Source organism: Lemur catta, chromosome 6 (genome assembly GCF_020740605.2).
Source record: "Lemur catta isolate mLemCat1 chromosome 6, mLemCat1.pri, whole genome shotgun sequence".
Classification (NCBI taxonomy): domain Eukaryota; kingdom Metazoa; phylum Chordata; class Mammalia; order Primates; family Lemuridae; genus Lemur; species Lemur catta.
In genome coordinates, this window is record NC_059133.1 from 94,296,046 (window position 1) to 94,312,840 (window position 16,795).

Sequence of the window (16,795 nt, forward strand, 5' to 3'; positions counted from 1 at the left end):
GAGTCAAGGTTTGGTTTGCAAACCCCCAACCCAGTGGTCTTTTCATTGCTTCCTTCATTTGGGGAAGGGTCTGGGTTCTAAAGAGCACCTTGAATGCTTAGGAGGAAAAAGGAAGGTTGTAGGTGGAGCTTAAGGCTTAAATTTATGCTCCAAGAGCAGAGAAATTCTGACAGGCAATGCAGTCCAGAGAACTCTGGACTCTGGGTTGCAGACTGGAAGGTAGAGAACAGAGAGCCCTCCTCCTAACTGCTTTGGGAGCTGGGGCAAGGAGCTGACCCTTTCAGTTCCTTGGTTTTACTATGTATAAAGGGACTTAACCTCATTATCTTTTACGACAGGCAATATAAATATGAAAAAAAGAGCACACTAATTTGAATACCATTGGGAGTTCTGTATTATCTGCTCCCCTCTCCCTTCAGTGGCCCCAAAGTGACATCTGTGAGTGAAGTCTCCAGCTGGTTACAAGACACAGCCAGGTGACTCCTCTATGCAAAGCATGGCCAGTTCCCCTACTGGTCCCATGGCTGCTGTGTTCCTACCTATCACTGCAGGGACAGTCAGTGTAGAGCCCTGTTTCCATCACACAGTTTCTTCCATTGGATATTGAAGTCATTTGAGGATTTACCTCTGTTAGGGGACTTGGAGTGGCATTAGGGATTAGAAAAGCCTTCTGGCCATACCTTCCATTTACTACCTTCATTGGGAGTAAGGGGCGAGGACTGTCTGGGAAGTAAATGCTTAGCAGTCCGAAGGTGCAGCCTTCCATAGGATTTAAGACAAAGCAGCATGAGAACGCAGGTCTCCTTCCTTCTAATTAGGAGCCCGTCTGGTCTAGCCATGCATGTGAGAGCAACGCACGATAAAATGCCACAGGAGTACTCACGTCCTACACACCTCTTTTCAGAATCCAAGGCTAGGGCCGCCCTGCAAATGTAACTTCATCCATCTTCCTGCCCTAGGTCAGGTACAAAGTATGTGTGGTGGGCTGGCGTGGGGGGCAAGGAAAGTCCCTCTGCTCTAAGTCTCCTTGAAAATATTCCCCTCTCCACTCCAGTGGTCCAGAAAAATAAGAAAAGGAATTAACTGTTGAGTCTTCTACTTCAAAGACTCTGTGTCCAGAGTTTCCACAAAACACTAAGAAGAGGTACTAGTTCTTGGGGGCCAGAAAATCTGAGTTCCAGTTAAGATAAGCTTCTGTACCATTACCCTCTCCAAACACACAGACATACAGACAGACATGCCTGTGCAGTTAGCCCATCTGATGGTTTGCTACATTTACTAGTCAATTCACTGCCAGTTCTGCTCCTGATCTCTGCCCTGCGAGAAGACTATCCCCCGCCCCAGTTGAGAATGCAAATAATGCTCAGACAGCAAAGAGTGCACATGCTGGGCTCTCCTCTCTTAGAACAGTAAACTTTCAGCACAGGGGGGATGCTAGCAACTAGAAACTTTCTTTACAGATAATAATAGGTAACATTTGCTGAGTACTTACTGAGCATCAGGTATTTAATAATCTTAGCATTACATGCAAGGCATTGTCTTAAGTAATGCACATATGTATATATCTGTGTAGATACATACATAGACATATACACATACATAGATATAAATCAGCACACACATACATATATACCAGCAGACAACACACATATAGCTACATATACCTATACTTATACCTGTATCCCTGTCATCCATACCAGCATACACACATATCTATCTATATCTATACAAGCACACATACACACACTGGTCTTAGAGTAGGAGACAGAAACCTGGTTGAATTGAACCCAGGCTTCAATGTTTTAAATATGTAAAGTGGAAATATTAATAGTTACTACTTTGTAGGGTTTTTGTAAGGGCTAATGATGTATATGGTGGGCACTATTATTATCCTCTACTTTATAGAGTAAGAAAATTGAGGCATGAAGTATTTATATAACTCACCAAAGGTGAGTTAGGTAAACAGGGAGTGAACGAACAAGTGACAGACAGAGCTTTGAACCCCAACTACCCATCACCTCTGCACGGTCCAACCTTGAGAGGGTGGTGGTTTTTTCTTTATACAGATGAAGAAACAGGCCTAGGAGGGGACAGTCAAGTCACCTAAGATCACACAGTGGAGCTCAGACATGAGCCAAGTCTCCCGTCTATTAGCCCAGTGCAGTAGGAAGGTTGCAATATCCACGGAGCCTATTCTCCTTGGCCCCAGGTTGTCCCAGCATGAGACCAGGAAGGAAATGGAGGCTATAAGTAGGGTAGGGTCGGGTTTATCTATGGCCCTTTTGTGTGCCCTAGGAAAAGAGCGCTTTGTGGATGAATGTAGCTGACACCGAGACACTGACTGGGCACATGGAGGAAGGACTGATTTCAGCACCCACTCATCTGAGGAGCTGGTTCCTTCCTGAGGGCACAACATGTGTAACTTTTTATGGCAGCCTTGGGGACGAGAGCTCCCACAGGAGCCCAGACAAAGCCGCCCAGTGCCAGGTTACGAAGAAATTCATCCAAGTGGGCAGGCCATTGGCTTTGCCCAAAAGATTAAAAGGCTTCGAATCAAGATGTACAGGAAAAACACTGAGCCTGAGTCTCTAATAAGTAATGGCTCTCCAAATGCCCACTCAGAAGAATAGAATGTTGGATTGGAACATTATGGGCAATTGAGGTTTTCTTACATATGTTTCATTTGAATCCCATCCAGGCGCACATGTCCACTCATACAAATGTCTCTTCCTCTAGCACAGCCATAGACTTAAATGTCACTTAGAGCTCAGACTCAGAAAGCAAGCCAGCATTCAAAACCTGCCTGTGAATGAGCTTTAAAATCTGGAGCTGCTGCCAAGATAATATCCACAAGCATGGGATTTGCATTTCGCTACTCTGCCGTGTCGGTCTCTCTGCCTCCAGACAAAGGTAAGACAATTCCACTGGTCCTTCTCCCACCACCTAAAAGGTTTTTCACCAAAAGTTTTCAACAGTGAACCCAAAAGTTAGAAATTAGCTCCTTTGGAGTGAATGGAAAAAAAAATGACTTTATGAATGATAAAAGTGATTATCTTGCCACCTGTATTCATCTCCTCCAACTGACTGCATAGATACCTTAAAAATAAAGCAAATAAAAGAGATACGAGCTGACACTAAGTGGCTTTGTCTACCCTGCTTGTGGGAGCTCTCATACCCAAGGCTGTTGTAAACAGTTATACAGATCGTACCCTACAGAGAGGAACCAGCTCCTCAGATGGAAATAGCCTTCTAGACATAGAAATTAATAAACCAAAACCAATGTATTTGCCCAGGGTTAGCAGAGGGTATGTGGTTAAGGTGAGAATGGCATAATAACTGGCAGGAGATTCACAGTATAAACACTAGTCCACACCCCATGCCTCAAATTGGAAAACACACCAGCTGCCACGTGGAATCAATCAATGAATGAATGACTTGCATTCTTGCAGAGTTGGAAGGTGCCCGAGATTCCCCTAGTCAAGTCTCTCATTTTACAGAGGAAGTCATTAAAACCAAGGAAAACGAAGGGACCTGCCAGAGGCCACACAGACAATCAGATTCACCAGTGACAGTGCAGAGTCCACACCCCTGACTCCAGGGTGCTGCCCTTTGTCTGCTCTGCCCACACAGCCCCGAAGCGCTGGACACATCTGCTGTCCTTCTGGAAATGTTGCGTTGCCCTCCAATCCTTCCCTACTATTAATATGTCTTCTCTCTCTCTCTCTTTACTTATTTCAGCTTATTTTAATATTTCCTTTATTTTGTTCCCATTGTGAACTACTGGCCAAACAAGAGAAAATTAAATTAACATGCAGAAGGCAAGGTTTTAGTAGGACCTAGAAAAGAATGTTAATCACAGACAAGGTTAAAATTGACAATGTTAAAAGTAAAAGTAAAATGGCCACTTTCTTACTTTTGGTGACATGGGGTTGTTCCTTTCTGAAGAGAGAGGATTAAATAGACAAACTCTCTTTTTCAATAATGTTATTATAGATGACTCTATAAGGTTCCCACCTGAATAAATCTTTTCCCCCATATCCTTTTTGTTTTTTCATCTTCGTTCCTTTGTATTAAAGATGTCAAAAGGATCTATTTTGCCTAGAAAGTGTTTCTTTCACAGAACTTTTATTTTTTCTTGCAATAAAGCTATCGATGGTGCCTAGAGTAAATTCTTAGTTTTCCTATCAACCTCCTAACTCCTTCCTCATAAAGAAACTGATCCCAATATCCGTCTTTAGCATATGGATCTCTGGAGCCTAGGAGCATCCAATAAATAGGAGTAGAAAAGACCCAGGTATCTAGAGGGTCTTGCTGTAAATGAAAAACGTGACTAATAGAGAAGAATCCAAGGGGTAGAACTAGGTTTGATGGATGGAATTTATAGAAGTGCCGATTTCAAGTAAAGACAAAAGTGATGGTTCTGTCGCACACAGTTTCCAAAAATATTAATAGAATCATTTGCTTCCATGGCTAGTGGGTTTCTCTGTCACTGGGTGAGCTCAGGTAGGACATCACCTTGACACAATGTTGTGTAGGACTCAGATTTAGATGGGTGGTTGAACAGTCAGGATTCCTTTCAAACATGTGGTAACACATATCAGCGATCTGGATGTGGTCACTTTAGCAAGTATGTACTTTCCCAAAGTGTAATGTTTGTGCTACTGATACTATGTAAAATTATTTTTGGTGGTATATGGATAAACATTTTATATTTTAACAGTTGTATTTAATTTTTTTTGACGTATCAAATCTACTTATGGAAATATAAAACTTCCTTTAAGAATATATTTATTGGGGACTTTCACTCTGGTTATGTAGGCCAATTTGTAATGTACTAATTCTTCCATCAAAAATACCTAGGAAAGCTGGAAAACAATATTTTTAAAAAACATCTGAAGGTTGCACTTATGGTATGATTGAGTAAGCTCTTCCAGACTAATTCTCCTACAGATAAAAACTATATTCTGGGGATGAAAGAGAGCAAATGCAGGCAGATTCTGGAGGGGAATTGACATTCCAAAGAAGAGAAGAGTATGGGGGTGATTTTGTTTTTTTTTTTATAGTTTTTAGCTTGAGGGCAGACCACAGTTTGTACTGCATGAAATACCAAAAACCTACAGATATAGAAGGAGAAATAGACAATTTCCAGTCAAGCTTGAGATTTTAATGCTCATATTTAGGAAATTAGCGGGAAAATAATCAAAATATCAGTAAAGACAGGGATTACACTATCAACTGCCTTGACTTAATTACTGTTTGACACCTGATAAATGCAGAATGCACATTCTTATCAAGGACACATGGTATTTTATCCAAGGTAGACCACCATGTGCTGGGTCATAAAACAAGCCCCAATAAATGTAAAGGATGAAATCACCCAAAATATGTTCTCTGACTGCAATGAAGTTAAGCTAGAAATTAATAACAACAGGAGATCTGGAAACTCTAAAGTAATTGGAAATTAAACAACACACTTTTAGGTATTCAATAGGTGAAAGTAGAATTCACATGGGAAATTAGAAAACATTCTAATATCTGTGATAGTGAAAATACAATGTATCAAAATCTGTGACATCCATTTAAAGCAGAGCTTAGAGGGAAAGTTGTAGCTTTCAAGGCTCATATAAAAAGAAGAAAGCTCTAAAAATCAATGACCTAAGGTTTCCCCTTAGAAATCTAGAAAAAGTAGAGCAAAGTAAACCAAAAACAAGTAGAAGAAAGAAAATAATGAAGGTAAGAGAAGAAATCAATGAAATAGAAAATAACAGAGCCAAAATTTCTTCTTTGGAAAGATCAACAATATTGATGGTCTACTAATGAGATTGGTCTAGAAAAATGAAAGAGAAAATATTATCAATATCAGAAATGAAAGTAGGTTGTCACTCAGGTCCTACAGGTGTTAAAAGGAAAACTGGACTATCATGAATAATTCCATGCAATAAATTTGACAACTTAGATGAAATGGACAAATTATTTGAAAAATTCAACGTACCAAAGCTTACACATGATCAAATAGAAAATCTGAATAGCTCTTATACATTAGAAAAATGGAATTTTTTTTACCAAAAACCTTCCCATTAATAAAACAATAGAAAAAGATGGTTTCACTGATGAATTCTATCAAACATTTAAGGAAGAAATATAATCAGTCTTAAAATACCTGCTATGTTGTTCTGTGTGGCCAGTATACTCTGATACCAAAACCTGACATTACCTATCCACCCAAAAAAGAATGAAAGAAATAAAAGAAAAAATTGAAGACCAATATCTTTTATAAATACAGACGCAAAAATTCTTAAAAAGATATTCAAAAATAGAATCCAGCAATATACAAAAATAATATTTATTAGGACCAAGTAGGGTTTATCCCAGCAATGCAAGGACAGTTAACATCTGAAAACCAATCAATTTAATTCATCCTATTGATAGGATAAAGGAGAAAAATTGTGGGATATTTTCAATAGGTTCAGGAAAAACATTTGGCAATAGTCAATACCTTTCTATGTTGCGCGCGCACACACACATACATACACACACAGAGCAAACCAAATGGAATCAAAGGGAACTTTTACAATCTGATACAGAGAATCTACAAAATACCAAAACTGACATATTTACCAGTAGAATGTTGAATGCATTCTCCCTAAGATCAAGAACAGGGCAAAGGATACAAACATCTCAGGTATCCCTCAAAGGAAGAATGAGCAAAGAAGCTGTTGGATGTTCATATAATAGAATACTCCTTAGCAATAAATAGGAACAGACTATGGATATGCATAGTCATATGGATGAACTTCAAAAATATTATGTTCAATTAAAGAAAATTTAAACAAAATCATATATTTTATGTGATTCCATTTTTATGTATTTTTACAAGTGGCAAAACTAATCTATTGTGCAAAAAACTGTAAGAGCAGTTGCCTCTGTGGTGGGGGTGGGGGAGTAAGAAATGACTGTCAAGGGGCACCAGGGGACTTGGAGTGACAGAGGTTTGGATTATACTCTGTGTTCACTTGTCAAAACCCTGTCTGTGCTCATCTGATATTTGTGCAATTCATTTTATGAAATTTTTTGTCTAATAAAAAATATTTGTAAAACAATATTGAACTCTACTTAATGAAATGCAGGCTGAGATATTTAAAGTGTCCTGATGTCCTTAATGTATTTTGAAATTCATCAAAAATAAAATGATTTCACAAATAGACAGAGGCATAGAAAGAAGAAGAGGGGTATAATAAGTCAATCATGATAAAATTTAAATTATAGAATCTGGTCTGTGAGTATATGGCTGTTCACTGTAACATGCTTTAATCTTCTTCAAGTCTGCAAATTCCCATAACAAAATGTTGAGTAAAAAGGAAAAAGATATTTTTGAAGGAATTGGAGAGCTGCCAAGGCAGCATGAATATGAGGGGCGAGATCCCAGAGAAAAGGGAAGGGCAGAGGAGTGAGGTTCACCTTCAGCTCTGTTCTCCTCTCCAGGCACATGCTGATGTATGAGTGGCAGCTGAAAGGATAAAAAACTAAGGTGAATTTCAGTATTCTCTCCAGGCTCCAGAGACAAAAATTAAGTTCAAGATTCACTAGGAGGAAGGGCTTTCAACTTTGATTGTTTAAAGGTTTCTTGTTAGGTGTAAGAGGGAACAAAAAAATAGAACCGCTTTTGCAATGAAAAAAAAAAAAAACAAAAAAACCCAGTTTTCAATCAACTCTATCCAAAGTAGAATTAAGATGATTTTTCTTTAGTCTAACTTTGTGACAAGAGCAAAAGAGAGTGCTTTCTGGAGGAAGAATACACCATGCTTCAAATTATTTGTACAGCACTCCATATATTACCTCCATCATTCAATTATAAATTACCAGGAAATACATCCAAATGATTAAGAACCAAAAGAAAAAAATCAAATAGAAAGAAAACCCAAGGACATCATATATTACTAGACACAGATTTGAAATAACTTCAATTATTATGTTCAAAATATACATAGCAAGATGAAGAATTTCATGAGAGAATAGGAATATATTCAAAAGAATCAAATGTAAATGCTGGAACTGAAACCCTACAACAAAAATGAAGAATGCAGGTTAAAAGCAACTGAAGAGATGATTAATGGCCAGAAGAGAGGTCAGTAAAAAATATCCAGGCAGAAACATAGAGTGAAAAAATAATATTTAATAGAAAATTTATAAAAGAATGTGAGATATATGATATAAATGGCATTCCAGAAAAAAAGAAAATAGAGAATGGTGAATAGTAATATCTGAAGACACAATGTCAAAAATTTTTAAAAATTGATGAAGTTCAACATACCTAAAACAAGATGAATAGAAAACCACACTAAATCTGATGAATCAAAATAAATCTGCTGAAAATGGAGGCAAAAAGAAAAAATAAAAGTACCAAAGGAAGTTGCTGTCAATTGCAACAGACTGATCAATGACTTTTTTTATTTCAGAATATTATGGAAGTACAAACATTTTGGTTACATATAATGCCTTTGCCAGGGGTACCATCATGCCCTTCCCCCATACAGTGCACTCTGCATCCATTAGTTGTGAGTTTACCCACTCCCACCGCCCCCTCCCACCTGACCAACACTCAGTGAATATTACTACCATGTGAGCACCTTAGTGTTGATTGGTTAGTACCAATTTGATAGTGAGTACATGTGGTGCCTGTTTTTCCATTCTTGTGATATTTCACTTCAAAGGATGGGCTCAAGCTCTATCCAGGATAATATAAGAAGTGCTAGTTCACATTGTTTTTTTGCAGTTGAGTAGTATTCCATGATATAATACACTTTATTAATCCACTCATGTATTGATGGGCACTTGGGTTGTTTTCACATCTTTGCAATTGTGGATGTGCTACCATAAACATTTGAGTGCAGATGTCTTTATTATAGAATGTCTTTTTTTCCTTTGGGTAGATGCCTCATAGTGAGATTGCTGGATCAAATGGTATTTCTATTTTTAGCTCTTTGAGATATCTCCAAAATACTTTCCACAGGGGTTGTACTAATTTGCAATCCCACCAGCAGTGTAAGAGTGTTCCGATCTCTCCACATCCATGCCAACATTTGTTGTTTTGGGACTTTTTGATAAAGGCCATTTTCACTGGAGTTAGAGGATATCTCATTGTGGTTTGGATTTGCATTTCCCTAATGGTTAGAGATGTTGAGCACTTTTTTATATGCTTGCTGGCCATTATTCTGTCTTCTTTTGAAAAGTTTCTGTTCATGTCCTTTGCCCATTTATTGATACGGTTGTTTGATTTTTTTCTTGTTAATTTTCTTAAATTCTGTATAGATTCTTGTTATCAGCCGTTTATCCCATGTGTAGCATGCAAATATTTTCTCCCATTCTGTAGGTTATCTATTTGCTCTAATGATAGTTTCCTTGACTGTGCAGAAGCTTATTAATTTGATCAGGTCCCATTTATTTATTTTTGTTGCTACTGTGATTGCTTTGGGGGTCTTCTTCATAAATTCTTGCCTATGCTGATGTCTATGAGAGTTTTCCCAACATTTTCTTCTAGAATTCTTAAGCTTTCATGCCTTAGGTTTAAGTCTGTTATCCATCATGAGTTGATTTTTGTGAGAGGTGAGAGGTGAGGATCCAGTTTCAATCTTCTGCATGTGGTTATCCAGTTTCCCCAACACCATTTATTGAATAGAGATTCTTTTCACCAATGTATATTTTTGTCTGCTTTGTTGAAGATTAGATGACAATATGAGGATGGTTTTATATCTGGGTTCTCAGTCCTGTTCCAAAGGTCTATATCTCTGTTCTTGTGCCAGTACTATGCTGTTTTGGCTATGATAGCCTTGTAGTATAGCTTGAAGTCAGGTAGACTGATGCCTCCCAATTTGTTCTTTTTGCTTAAGATTATTTTGGCTATATGAGGTCTTCTCTGGTTCCATGTGAAGCATAGAATTATTTTTTTGTAGATCTGTAAAGAATGATAGTGTTTTGATAGGAATTGCATTAATTCTGTAGATCACTTTAGGTAGTATGGACATTTTAACAGTACCGAATCTGCCATTCCATGAGCTTGGTTTTCCATCTGTTTACATCTTCTACAATTTCTTTTCTCAGTATTTCATAGTTCTCCCTATATATGTCTCTCACCTCCTTCATTAAATATATTCCTAAATATTTAATTTTATTTGATCCAATTGTGAAAGGTGTTGCATCTTTGATTTGATTTTTGGCTTGACTGTTACTGGCGTATATGAATGCCACTGTTTTGTGTGCATTAATTTTATATTCTGAGACTTTACTGAATTCATTTATCAATTCCAGGAATCTCTTGGTTGAATCCTTGGGATTTTCTAGCTTTATTATGATATCCTCAGCAAAAAGTGAGAGTTTGACCTCTTCTGCCCCCATTTGGACACACTTAATTCCCTTCTCTTGTCTGATTGGTCTGGCAAGGACTTCGAGCACTATGTTGAATAGAAGTGGAGATAGTGGGCAACCTTGTCTGGTTCCAGTTCTAAGTGGGAATGCTTTCAATTTTTCCACATTCAGTATGATATTGGCTGTGGGTTTATTGTATTTGGCTTTAATAATTTTAAGGTATGTCCCATCTGTGCCTATTTTGTTAAGAATTGTTATCAGAAAAGTGTGCTGGGCCAGGCATAGTGGCTCATGCCTGTAATCCTAGCACTCTTGGGAGGCCGAGGTAGGCAGATCATTTGAGCTCAGGAGTTTGAGACCACCCTGAGCAAGAGCGAGACCGTGTCTCTACTAAAAAAATAGAAAGAAATTAGCTGGACAACTAAAAATATATAGAAAAAAATTAGCTGGGCATGGTGGCACATGCCTGTAGTCCCAGCTATAGGATTGTTTGAGCCCAGGAGTTTGAGGTTGCTGTGAGCTAGGCTGGCCATTATTCTCTTTTAGTAGATTGAGGATGGATACCCAGTTCCTTCTGGCTTGTAAGGTTTCAGTTGAGAAGTCTGCAGTGAGTCTGATAGGTTTTTCTTTGTAGGTTATCTGCTGTTTTCATCTTACTGCTCAAAGGATTGCCTCTTTCATGTTTACTTTGGCCAGCCTAATAACTACATGATGTGGTGATTACCTTTTCACATTGAGTCTCCTAGGTGTTCTGTGTGCTTCTTGTACCTGGATATCTAGATTTCTGGCCAGGCCAAGCAGGTTTTTCTCCAGTATTCCAAGAAATTGATTTTCCAGCCCTTGTGTATTTTCTTCTTCTGTCTCTAGGATACCTATAATTCTTATATTTGGTTTCTTTATGTAATCACACATGTTTTGCTCTTGTCTCTTGCTTCTGTGATCTTTTTCTTCATCTCGCTTGTTTAGCACATAGGCATTATCTTCAAGCTCTGAGATTCTTTCCTCTGAGTGATCCGTCCTATTCTTAAGGATTTCCATTGTGTTTTTTAGTTCCTTGAATGCCTCTTTGATTTCTAGTATTTGTCTTTGGTTCTTTCATAATATTTCAATTTCTTTAGAGAAGTTTTCATTCATTTCCTGTATTCTTGTGGCTTCTTATGTTGGGTTTCTATTTTCTCTTCAATTCCATTGAGTTTTCTTACAATTCATATTCGGAATTCTTCCTCCATCATTTTAATCATTTTACATAAGTTGGTATCCATTGTTGAGGATCTAATGATTTATTTTGGGGGTTCCTTTTCTCTCTGATCTTTCATGTTTCCTGCGTTCTTTCACTGATTCTTTCTCATCAGGCTACTTGGTCGAGAATTGGGGGTACTAGGACTGGCTTATGGCCCTATCTTCAAGTCCCTAAGGGTCATTTCTTGACAGTGCTGGGGAGAGGCATGCTGGTCCTATATTGCCTTAGAGTTATTTTAGCAAGTTGAGTTACCTCTGACCTATTGTCTTCACCTCTTGCCAATGGAGATTAGTGAGTTTGGTCCCCCAGCTTAAGTTCCCGTGTGGTGGATCACACTTGTGGTGTGTATGATTCCACAGTCCTCTAATAGATTGATATGGAAGGCACTGTGTTAAGCTATGGGGTTACCCTCTCTGTTGTTGATTGTAGTTTGCATGGAGGACCCAGTTATTGAAGTGACCAATAACTTTTTAACAAAGACTATGGAAGTCAGAAGACAAGAGAGCATCAAAGTACAAAAGAAAATAACTATCAATCTTGAACTCTTTATCTAGTAAAAATATCCTTCAAAAAATCTGAAAGAAAGTTATTTTCAGATTATTAAAATTTGAGATAATCTATAATTGGAAGGTGTGTACTAAAGGAAATATTAAAGGGAGTTTTTCCTTCATGAAGAAAATGATTTCATATGAAAGTATAGAAATGGAAAATAAAGTAACAGAAAGCAACATAATGGTTAAATATGTGTCAAATGTGCATGAATGCTAAGTTTATAAAACAATAAAATATCTTGTAGAATTAATTAGTGAATAGCAATAGCTCAAAGAGCAGTAAGTTGTGAATGGGTGAAGGATTCTAAGGTGCTTTGGATTCTTTGGGCAGTGACATAAATATTAACGTATATTAGACTGTAATAATTCAAGGTTGCATGTTGTAGTATCTATGATAGCCACAAAATGAATAGTTAAAAAAATGTTTATTTAAGATGCTAATGTTGGGGAAGGGAAAATAAAAATTCATTTCAAAGAAGGCCAGAAAAGAGAGGAAAAGTACCATGGTACAGATGAGACAGATACAAAATCACTAGTAAAGTTGTAGAGAATTAAACCCAAATATATTAGTTATTTATACATTAATGAAGGAAAATAATGAACTAAAGTGATCTCAGTACTCAGTTAATGAAGACTAACTGGATTACAAAACACTACATGGCAATTACATAAAGAAAAGTTGAAAGCAAGAGATCTGTAAAACACATACCATAAAAAGGTTAATCAAAAGAAATGCAATGCAACTATACTAATATCAGACAAGATAGATAGTAAGGCAAGCCTCATTACTAGAAATGAAGAGGGATATTTTATAATAATGAGTTTCAATATACCTAAAATCTAAATATTCATGCACCTATTAACATGTATATATTATACATATAGTATAATACACACATATGTACACACACACACAAGAAATAGACAAATCTGAAATCATGGTGGGAAATTTTAACGCATATTTCTCTGTAACTGATAGATCAAGTAGACCAAAGAAATCAATAATGTTATAAAAGATTTGTACAACATGATAAATAAAGTTGAACTTACTCATAACAAATATTTAAAATATTGCAACTTCTATGGACTGAACTGAGGTGCCCCCAAACTCATATGTCAAAGTCCTAACCCCCAATATGATGGTATTTGGAGATGGGGCCTTTGTGAGGTGATTAGGTGCTATGGTTTGAATGTTCCTACAAAAACTCATGTTGAAATTTAGCTGCCATCGTAACAGTATTGGCAGGTAGGGCCTTTAAGAAGAAATTAGGTCATGAAGCCTCTTCTCTCATGAATGGATTAATGCTCTTATCTCAGGAGTGGATTAGTTATCACAGGAATGGGTTCCTGATAAAAGGATGAGTTGGGCTTGCTCTTCATGAATTGCACTTCTGCCACAGGGTGACCCTCACCTCATGCTGGCTCATGCTCTTGGGCTTCTGAGTTTCCAAAATTGTGAGCCAAATAAACTTCTTTTCTTTATAAATTACCCAGTCTGTGGTATTCTATTATAGCAACAGAAAATACACTAAGACATTAGATTCAGATGATGTTATCATGATGGGATTAGTGCCTTTGTAAGAAGAGACATCAGAGAGCTTGCCTTCTCTTTGTCTCTGCCTTATGAGGACATAAGTAGAAGGTGGCCATCTGTAAACCAGGAAGAGAGCTTTCACCAGAACTTGACCATGCTGCCACCCTGAGTTCAGACTTCCAGCCTCCAGAACTGTGAGAAGATACATATCTGTTGTTTAAGCCACCCAGTCTATGGTATTTCCTTATGGCAGCCTGAGCTAATATAGCACCCAACACTTATTTTTAAGTGCACAAGTGACAATTAATAGAATTGACCATATATTGACTCATAAAACAAGTCTCAAAAAATGTTTACAGTTTAAGGTCATAAAGAGTATTTTCTTTGACTACAGTCAAGCTAAGAAATCAATAACAAACAGTGAGAAAACATCCATATGTTTGGATATCAAGTAAAACACTTTTATATAACTCATAATTTAGAAAACTACAAGGTAAATAAAATATTTCAAATTGAATGATAATGTAATGTGATATAACAAAACTTGTGAGATACAGCTAAAGCCATAATTAAAGAAACATATGTATCCTTGAATGTATATATTAGAAAAGAATAAAGGTAAAAATCATTTAACTAAATACTGTCTCAAAAAGTTAGCAAATGAAGAACTTACTGAATGCAAAGAAAATAGAAGTAAGAAAACAATGTATATAAGAGCAGAAATTAATGAAAGAGAAAACAAACTTACTATAGAGGAATCAGCAAATTTTAAAGTTGTTTTTTTCAAATGTCTTTCTTAATGACTAATATAATTGAGATTAGATATAGTTGTGTCAGCAAAGCTAATCAGTAAAAATACAGAAGGCAAAAATTAACATCAGGAATAAAAAAGGGAAATTTAAGATTCTGAAGAATTTAAATAAAGATATTTAAAAGGGCATTGTGAACAAAATTATATCAAAATTTACATAAAGTGTACAAATTCCTAGAAAAAGCATGAATTCCCAAAAATGACACAAGAAGAAATAGAAACTATGAACATTTGATGTCTTTTAAAGAAACTGAGTCTGTAATTAAAACCTTCTTAAAAGAAATTTCCTGGCCTAGCTAGCTTCCCCAGTGAATTCTTGCAAATATTTAATGAAGAAATAGCGTCAGTCTGACACACAGCCTGTCAGGAAAAAAAATGAGGGCACATGTTTCAAGTACTTTATGAGGCTGAAAACTGACAAAGATACTACAAGAAGAGAAAATTGGAGACCAGTCTCTTTTATGAATACATATGCAAAAATCTTAAAATATTAGTGAACAAAATTCAGGATATATAAAAGCATAAAATAATGTCCAATTTGTGTTTATTCCAGAAATGCTAAATTGGTTTAACATGGGAAAAATCAATCAGTGTAATTTAGCACATGAAGAGAGTAAAAGAGAAAAAAAATATGATTATCTTAATAAACGCAGAAAAATTATTGGATAAAATTCAACTCCCATTCATGATAAAACTAGCCCACTTAGCTAATTAAAAATAAAAGGAAAACTCCTAAATATGATAAAAAGTATCTACAAACACACATACATACCCCTACAAACTTACAGCAAACATCATATATAACAATGAAATATTGAAAGCTTTTGTCTTGAGAACAGGACAAGGACATCTGCTAACCTGGAGATCCTAGTAAGGATGAAAAGTCAAAATAAATAAAGTGAAATAAAATACAAATAATAAAATAAATAAAATAAGATAAATTGGTTGAAAAAGAAGAAATAAACTTATTATTCATGGATAACATTATTGTATATATATAACTTTCAAAAGAATCTCCTGGTAATCTATTTAAATTAGAGAGTGAATTTAATAAGATCATTGAATACAAAGTCATCACACAAAAATCAACTTTATTTATTAGCAGCAAACAATTTGAAAATGAAATCTAAAAATATACCATTTCAGTGGAATAGAAACATTTTGTACCTAAGAATAAGCCTAATTAAAGAAATGCAACACTTCTACATAGAAAAGTACAAAATATTATTTAAAGAAATTTTGAAAACTTGAATAAAGGATACACCACATTCATGAATTGGAATACTCAATATTATAAAGAAGTCAATCTTCTCAAACTTATTTATTCATTCAATATAATGCCAAACAAAATGTATGTGTATGTGTTTACATTGATGTATGAAATTGATGAGTTGATTCTAAAATTTATATTCCTACATTTATTCTGAAAATGTTAAGCCAAGTTGATCTTGAATAACAGCAAAGTTAGGCCACTTATACTACATGGTATCCTCCATCAGTATGAAGCTACATTAATTAAGATAATGTAGCATTTGCTCAAGAACAGACTACTAGACTGATGGACCAGTATGGGGAATCAGAAGCAGATTTGTAGTATATGGGTGCTTATGGCACTGCAGACCAGGGAGAAAGAATGCAATTTTAAAACTAAGTTGTGTTGGGTCAAGTACATAGCCACAATGGAAAAACATGAATCTTGCTCCTACATCACACTATATGCAAAAATCAACTACAGGTGAATTGTAAATCTGAATGTAAAAGGTAAAATAATAAAGCATATAGAATATATCATGAAAATTTCTTTATGACTCTGAGATAGAAAAAGATTTCTTAAGACAAAAATAAAGCACTAGTTATAAAGGAAAATACTGAGAATTGTACTATATTAAACTTAAGAATGTTTATGTAAAGGTACTCTTAAGAAAGTGCAAGAGCAAGTCGCAGAGTGAGAGACGGTATTTGCAATACATGCTATCAGTGAAGACTTGTGTCCAGAGCACGTAAATACAGCCTAACCAAAAAAAAAAAAAAAAAAAGAGCAAAAGACCTGAACTAGCACTTAAACAAAATAAAATATCTAACTCTAAAGGTGCTCAACCTCAATAGTCAAAGCAGGGAATGCAAACTAAAACCATGATGCAACACTACTGCGCTACAGCCAGAAGGCTAAAAATAAACAACTGGTAATAGGAAGTGTTGGTACAGATGTAGTAGCACGTGGAACTCTCATGTACTCCTGGTGTTAGTATAAATTAGTACAAGCATTTTAGAAAGTTATTTCATCAGTATTTATTAAA